The sequence below is a fragment of the Antechinus flavipes genome, chromosome 4, assembly GCF_016432865.1.
Source record: "Antechinus flavipes isolate AdamAnt ecotype Samford, QLD, Australia chromosome 4, AdamAnt_v2, whole genome shotgun sequence".
NCBI lineage: Eukaryota > Metazoa > Chordata > Mammalia > Dasyuromorphia > Dasyuridae > Antechinus > Antechinus flavipes.
In genome coordinates, this window is record NC_067401.1 from 84,375,348 (window position 1) to 84,382,532 (window position 7,185).

Genomic DNA, 7,185 nt, shown 5'->3' on the forward strand with positions numbered 1-7,185 from the left:
ATTAAGCTTCGCTTATGAGAAAAGAAAGATAGGTTTGTATTTTTGCTATAGAGTTATAAGCAGGAATTTTTAGTACCTTCTTTAAAAAAAATTTTATTTAAAGTTTTGAATTCCAAATTTTATCCATCCCTCCTTTACTCCCTTCTCTCCCCCTCTTTGAGATGATAAACAATCACATATACATATGCATATACATGTGCAATTATGTAAAACATTTTCATATTAATCATTTTGTACAACAAGACTCAAAGGAAAAAAATGAACGAAAGAAAGTGAGAAGTAGTATGCTTCAGTCTGTATTCAATCACTATCAGGTCTTTCTCTGGAGGTAGATTGAATGCTTCATAATTAATCTTTTGGGATTGCCTTGGATCATTGTATTTCTGAGAATAGCTAAGTCATTCACAATTCATTGAACAACATTATTAATTGCTATATATATAATGTTCTCTTGGTTCTGTTCACTTCTTTTGCATCAATTCATGTAAGTCTTTCCAGATTTTTTCAAAATCATCCTGCTTGTCATTTCTTAATACACAATAATATTCCATTACACTCAGATACCACAGCTTGTTTAGCTATTCCTCAATTAATAGACAGCCCTTAAATTTTCAATTCTTAGCCACCACAAAAAGAGCTGCTATAAATATTTTTTGTACAAATGGGTTCTTTTCTCCTTCTTTGATATCTTAGAGATAACTTAGAGATCCAGTGGTATTGCTGGATCAGAGAGTATGAACAGTTTTTTTAGCCTTTTGGGCATCATGCTAAATTACTCTCCAGAATGGTTGGATCAGTTCATAAATCCACCAACAATATTAGTTTCCCAGTTTTCCCACATCCCCTCCAACATCCAACATTTTTTTTATTGTCATATTACCCACTTTTATAGGTATGAGGTGGTTCTCAGAGTTATTTTAATTTGCATTTCTCTGATCAATAGTGATATAGAGCATTTTTTCATATGATTAGAAATAGCTTTGATTTCTTTGTCTGAAAACTGCTTGTCTGTATCCTTTCACCATTTATCAATTATGAAATGATGTATATTTTTTATAAATTTTATTTGGTTCTCTATATATTTGAGAAATGAGACCTTTATCAGAAATAGTTGCTGCAATTTCCCCCACTGTTTTTTGCTTTCCTTAGAATTTTGGTTTCATTAATTTTGTTTGTATAAAAACTTTTTTAAATTTTATATAGTCAAAATTATCTATTTTTATATTTCATGATGCTCTCTATGGTTTCTTTAGTCCTAAATTCTTCCCTTATCTATAAATATGGCAATAAATTGTTCCATGAACTCTTAATTTGCTTATGATATCATCCTGTAGGTAAATCATGTATCCATTTTGACCTTATCTTGGTAGATGGTAGATAGTAGATGTTGGTCTATATTTAATTTCTGCCACACTGTTTTCCAGTTTTCCCAGCAGTTTTGATCAAATAATGATTTTTGTTTCAAAAACTTGGATCTTTGGGTTTATCATATACTAGATTATTATGGTCATTTACTATAATGTAATTTGTATCCAGCCTATTCTATTAATCTACCACTCTATTTCTTAGCCAATATCAGATTGTTTTCATATACAATTTGATATCTGGTAAGGCAAGACTACCTTCTTTCATTTTTTTTTAATTGAATCCCCTGATATTCTTGAGCTTTTATTCTTCCAGATGAATATTGTTCTCATTTTTTCTACTCTATCAATTAATTTTTTGCTAGTTTGATTTTGACACTGAATGGATTAATTTAGGTAGAATTGTTATTTTATATATTGGCTTGGTCTACCTATGAGCAATTAATATTTTTCCAATTTTTTAGATCTGATTTTATTTGTGTGAAAAGTGTTTTACACTTGTGTACATATAGCTCCTGGGTTTGTCTTGGCAGGTTGACTCCCATGTATTTATATTGTCTACAATTATTTTAAATGAAATTTCTTTTTCTATCACTTGCTACTGGCTGTTGTTGGTAATATATAAAAATACTAATGATTTACATAGATTTATTTTGTATCCTGTAACTTTGCTAAAGTTCTTAATAATTTCAAGAATTTTTCAGTTGATTGTCTAGGATTTTCTAAGTATAACATATCATTTGCAAAAAGTTATAGTTTTGTTTCCTCGTGGCCCATCCTAATTTCTCTCATTTTTTTCTTTTCTAATTGCTGCAGCTATTTCTAGTACAATATTAAAAAACAGAGGTAATAATGAACATCCTTGCTTAATTCATGATTGTCCTTCTAGCTTCTCCACATTGCAGATAATGCTGGTATATCACACTTAAGGCCCTCAGTTCTTTAATGTAGAAACTGCCAAATCCTGTATAGTACTGATTATAGTTCCATGATATTTGAATTGTTTTTTATTGGCCTGTTGCAATAACTTCTCCTTGATCTATGAGTTCTGGAATTTAGCTATGATGTTCTTGGGAGTTTTTATTTTGGAATCTCTTTCAAGTGGTAATCAGTGGATTCTTTCAATTTCTGTTTTTCTTCTGGTTCTAATATATCAGAGCAGTTTTCTTTGATAATTTCTTGAAAGAAAGATGTTCTCCAAGATTTTTCAAAGAAAATCATTGCTTTCAGGTAATCCAATAATTTTTATATTATCTTTTCTGGATCTATTTTCTAGTTAGTTGTTTTTTCAGTGAGAAATTTCATATTTTCTTCTATTTTTTTTTCTTTTTTGATTTTATTTTATTAATTGTTGATGTCTTGTAGAGTCATTACTTTTCACTTATTCAATTATAATTTTAAAATAATTATTTTCTTCAATGAACTATTTAATGTCCTTTTCCATTTGACCAATTCAATAGAAGTTGTTTTCCTTGAGAAATGTTTATATATCTTTCCCCCATACTGTTGACTCTTTTTCCATGATTCTCTTGCATTACTCTAACTTCTTTCTCCATTTTTTCTTTTATTTCTTTAATTTGCCTTTTAAAATCCCTTTTAAGTTCTTCTAAAATTCTTTTGGGGCCTGAAACCAATTTACATTTTTCTTTCAGTCTTCACATATAGCCATTTTAACAGTACTGCCTTTTTCTAAATTTATACCTTGATTCTTCCTATCACCATAGTAACTTTCTATTAATCAGCTCTTTTTTTAGTTTTTTGCTCATTTTTTCTTCTTTTTTTTGTTGACTTGGTGTTTTTGTGGGAGAGTTAGGTTCTGGTCCTACATTGTTTCAAGTTTTTTGTGCTGGGGCTTTGGGTTTTTCTGACAGCTTTCACTGGGTTTCAAGACTTAGCTTCTTGTTTTCTCTGGAGGGTAGGTTTCCCTTCTGGCTTATATTGGAGGATGGACCTCTCTATTGTCCTCCCCTGGAAGTAGGGTTTGGCTGCTGGCCTGCTCCAAAACTGGGGCCTTGCTTCTGTGTTGCTATGGTAGCAGAGTCTTTCTAGTGACTGGTGACAGCAGATCTAGTGCTGATCTGCCCCAGGGGTGGGATCCAGCTGGTGGGTTGCTATGGAAACAAAGTCTTTCCCCAGGTAGAATCTCACTGTTGGACAGGCTTGGGACAGGACTTCACTACTGGTCAGCAGTGGGATCAAGGCCTCCCTAGTGGCTTATGCTAGGAATGGGGTTGCTGGGATGGGACCTTGCTGAGCAGCACAGACTAATAACTTGTCTAGGATGTTGCTGATTTACAGAAGGGTAGAATCTCAACAAGGTTTGGAACCTTGTTGAAAGCCCCCATATTGTGGCTGCTGCTGTTGAACTTCACTCCTTCCTAATCCAGTGAGCTTTCCTGTCATACTGATAAGCTGCTTCCCTGTTCCTAGACCAATTCGGAGGTGATGTTCTAGTACTTTGAAGGGGAATTTGGGAGGACTTCAGAGTGTTCCTTCATCATTCTGCCATATTGGCACTGGAAGTCCTAGTACCTTCTTTATACTCTGAATTTTCTAGTTTTTGTATCCCCCATTTTCTAGACTCTAGGTTAAAGTGAAGGTTGATAATCAATGATAACAAGCCATGTCCCATCTAAAATAGGAAACAAAAATGGAAAAATATGCAGAAGGAAATATGATAACAAAGAGGACATTTTTGCTCTTACCTTGTTAAAGTCAATATACATGTTTTTATACAACTTTAAATAAATTTTATTTTTTGTACACATATTAATGTTTGTTTTCATTTATGGTTACTATATAGATACCTGCAGTACCATAATCACAAAGTTGTCACAAAGCTTTAATGGGATAATGTATCTAAATCATTTTGCAAACTTTAAAAAACTATAAAAATGTTGATTATTATGATAATTAAGTTTAGAATAAATAATATTTTTTAAATGGCAAGCAGGATGATTTTCATTTCACTGTGTTTTTTATTACTCCTACAGTACTCCTCTTCCCTATTACTTATGAGTCTGTCATCTATGAGAGATGCCTCCATGAGTCACTACCCCCAATCCCTTTGGAAGGACTGGTCCAGTAACAGTCCCCATTATCCCACTCAGTATTCATATAATAATTTCAATACTTTTTTATCAATAGCATCACTCTTTAATGTAGTTTCAAAACTACAACGAATCCCTTCTCTATTTCATTCAAGAAACAGGAAACCTGCTCAAGAATGAGTCAATTTACTTTCAAATTATCCAGCAACCTAAAAAAAATGAAGAATGGAGGAAACAGACTGTTGGAAAAAGATCAATGGCAAACTAGTCAGTTTTCATTATGATTCATACATGAAATTTTTACATGAAGGCATCTGGGAATTGTCTTTGAAGGAGAAGGCAGGGGATTTTTTAAACAGGAGAACATTACCATGCATACCAATGAGTGCTTGTTAAAAGAGATCAAGGAAGGAAGTTGTGAAGCTCTTACATCCTCTTGTTTGATGTCCTTTTAATGTATCTTTCTCTTTTCACTGTCACTCTGAAGAAACTGAAAGTTAAGCAGAGCAAAATCAACTCTGTCCTTATATTTTCACTCTAAACATACTGAGTCATGCTAAAATGTATATGTGATTGGTACTAATGAGATTGTCATCATCATTGCTTTCATGTTTTCTTGTATTCAGACACATAATTTTTATATATGAAACAAAAGTGGTATGTTTGGAGTTTTTTGATTGAGGGGAGTATGGAGGTTGGGAAAGGAGGATGGAAAAGAATATCTAAACATCTTGGCTTCTTCTCCCTTCTGCAGAATCAAAATTTCCATTCCATATCTCTCAGAGAACAGATACTACACCAACACTTTTTTTTAAATAACTTTTTATTGTCTATGGCTATACCACCCTGAACGCACCCGATCTCATCTGATCTCGGAAGCTAAGCAGCGTCAGGCCTGGTTAGTACTTGGATGGGAGACCGCCTAGGAATACTGGGTGCTGTAGGCTTAAAAAAAAAAAAAAACTTTTTATTGACAGAACCCATGCCAGGGTAATTTTTTACAGCATTATCCCTTGCACTCACTTCTGTTCTGATTTTTCCCCTCCCTCCCTTCACCCCTTTCCCCAGATGGCAAGCAGTTCTATACATGTTGAATAAGTTACAGTATATCCTAGATACAATATATGTGTGCAGAACCGAACAGTTTTCTTGTTGCACAGGGAGAATTGGATTCAGAAGGTAAAAATAACCCGGGAAGAAAAATAAAAATGCAAGCAGTTTACGTTCATTTCTCAGTGTTCTTTCTTTGGGTGTAGCTGCTTCTTTTCATCCTTGATCAATTGAAACTGAGTTAGCTTTCTTTGTCGAAGAAATCTGCTTCCATCAGAATACATCCTCATACAGTATCGTTGTTGAGGTATATAATGATCTCCTGGCTCTGCTCATTTCACTCAGCATCAGTTCATGTAAGTCTTGCCAGTCCTCTCTGTATTCATCCTGCTGGTCATTTCTTACAGAACAATAATATTCCATAATATTCATATACCACAATTTACTCAACCATTCTCCAATTGATGGGCATCCATTCAGTTTCCAGCTTCTAGTACACCAACACTTTTCATGAGCACTAAATATTCTGCATTTGTGTCTTCAGCTCTGCCATTTACCTAAAAAGACAAAAAAAAACCTAATTAGCAAATATTTAACAAATAGAATTGAATCAAATATTGAAAAAAGGTAGATAAGAAATGAATTCAAGCTATTTTTCCATGCTCATAGAGCACTTATATGTATGAATAACATATACAGCTAAAAAGGTGAAAATTTTGCATGCAAAGTAAATAATATAAAAGGTATCTTCAAGTTAAAACAGGGGACCAAGACTGCAACTCATGCTAGGGAGATAGATGCCCTAGAACCCTCATGAAACTGCTGTTGGGGTAGGAAGCAAGAAGCATGGGGCGAATTTACCCCACCATGGTAAGTGACAATGAAATTGGTGCCTGTTAAATTTAGCACCCTAAATCAAAACTCCAAACACCCTATTTCTCATAACCAATGACCAATAGGTTGATTTGTTTGGGGATTACCAATAATTGGAAGTAATTTTCTTATGAGAACTTACTAGCTTCTTTCAGATTCCCTATATGTGGAAACATAATGATAACACAAAAGTAGCATTTCAAAAATCTTCCATTCTTTTTTCTATGCTAACCTATGATGACTATAACCTTTAAGGGAAAAAATCTTATTACCTTAAGTAACAGTATTAGATAAAGAAGGAAAGAGAATTGAACTGTGCTTGCTCAGTCTCTGAATAATATAAAAGGGTAACTTTATAAGGAATCCATTACATTAATCCTGATGATTCATATCAAAAAGCAATAGTTCCTCCATGTTCTAAACCAATTGAAGTTGAAAGAAGGCTACATGTGATATAAAGTGGTTATGTATATGCAAAACTGCTGAAAGACCTTTTGACTCTCCCAAACATCAAAGTCAATGAGAATACTGATACTTTAGCAGTTTATTATTATTATTATTATTCAGAAATAATTGTTCACAAGCTCCTAGATCCTGGGCCAGAAATCATGTCCCTTAAGCCCTGAAGTTGTATCTCAAATAGTGGGCTCCAGTTATTACCAGAAGTAATAAGGATCTCGATATCAGAAAAGAAAGAAAGACACAGTAACTTTAGAGGTAAAAGAGGAAAAGGATAGATAAAGTAGTTGTTAGCATTTCTGAGAAAGAGTATAATTGTGGAGCTACTATGAAAATATGGAGAGTGGCTAAAAATCCACAACTAACTGTAGTTCAACGATAAAAAGGAA

The 7,185-nt window shown here is 33.5% G+C and overlaps 1 non-coding gene across 1 annotated transcript; it reads left to right on the forward strand.

Annotated features, from left to right (window-relative positions):
* The first annotated feature begins 5,242 nt into the window (after positions 1-5,242).
* LOC127563719 (5S ribosomal RNA) lies at positions 5,243-5,361 on the forward strand. Its single transcript, XR_007954145.1, has one exon. It is a non-coding gene; the product is annotated as a 5S ribosomal RNA (ribosomal RNA).
* The last annotated feature ends 1,824 nt before the right edge of the window (positions 5,362-7,185 follow it).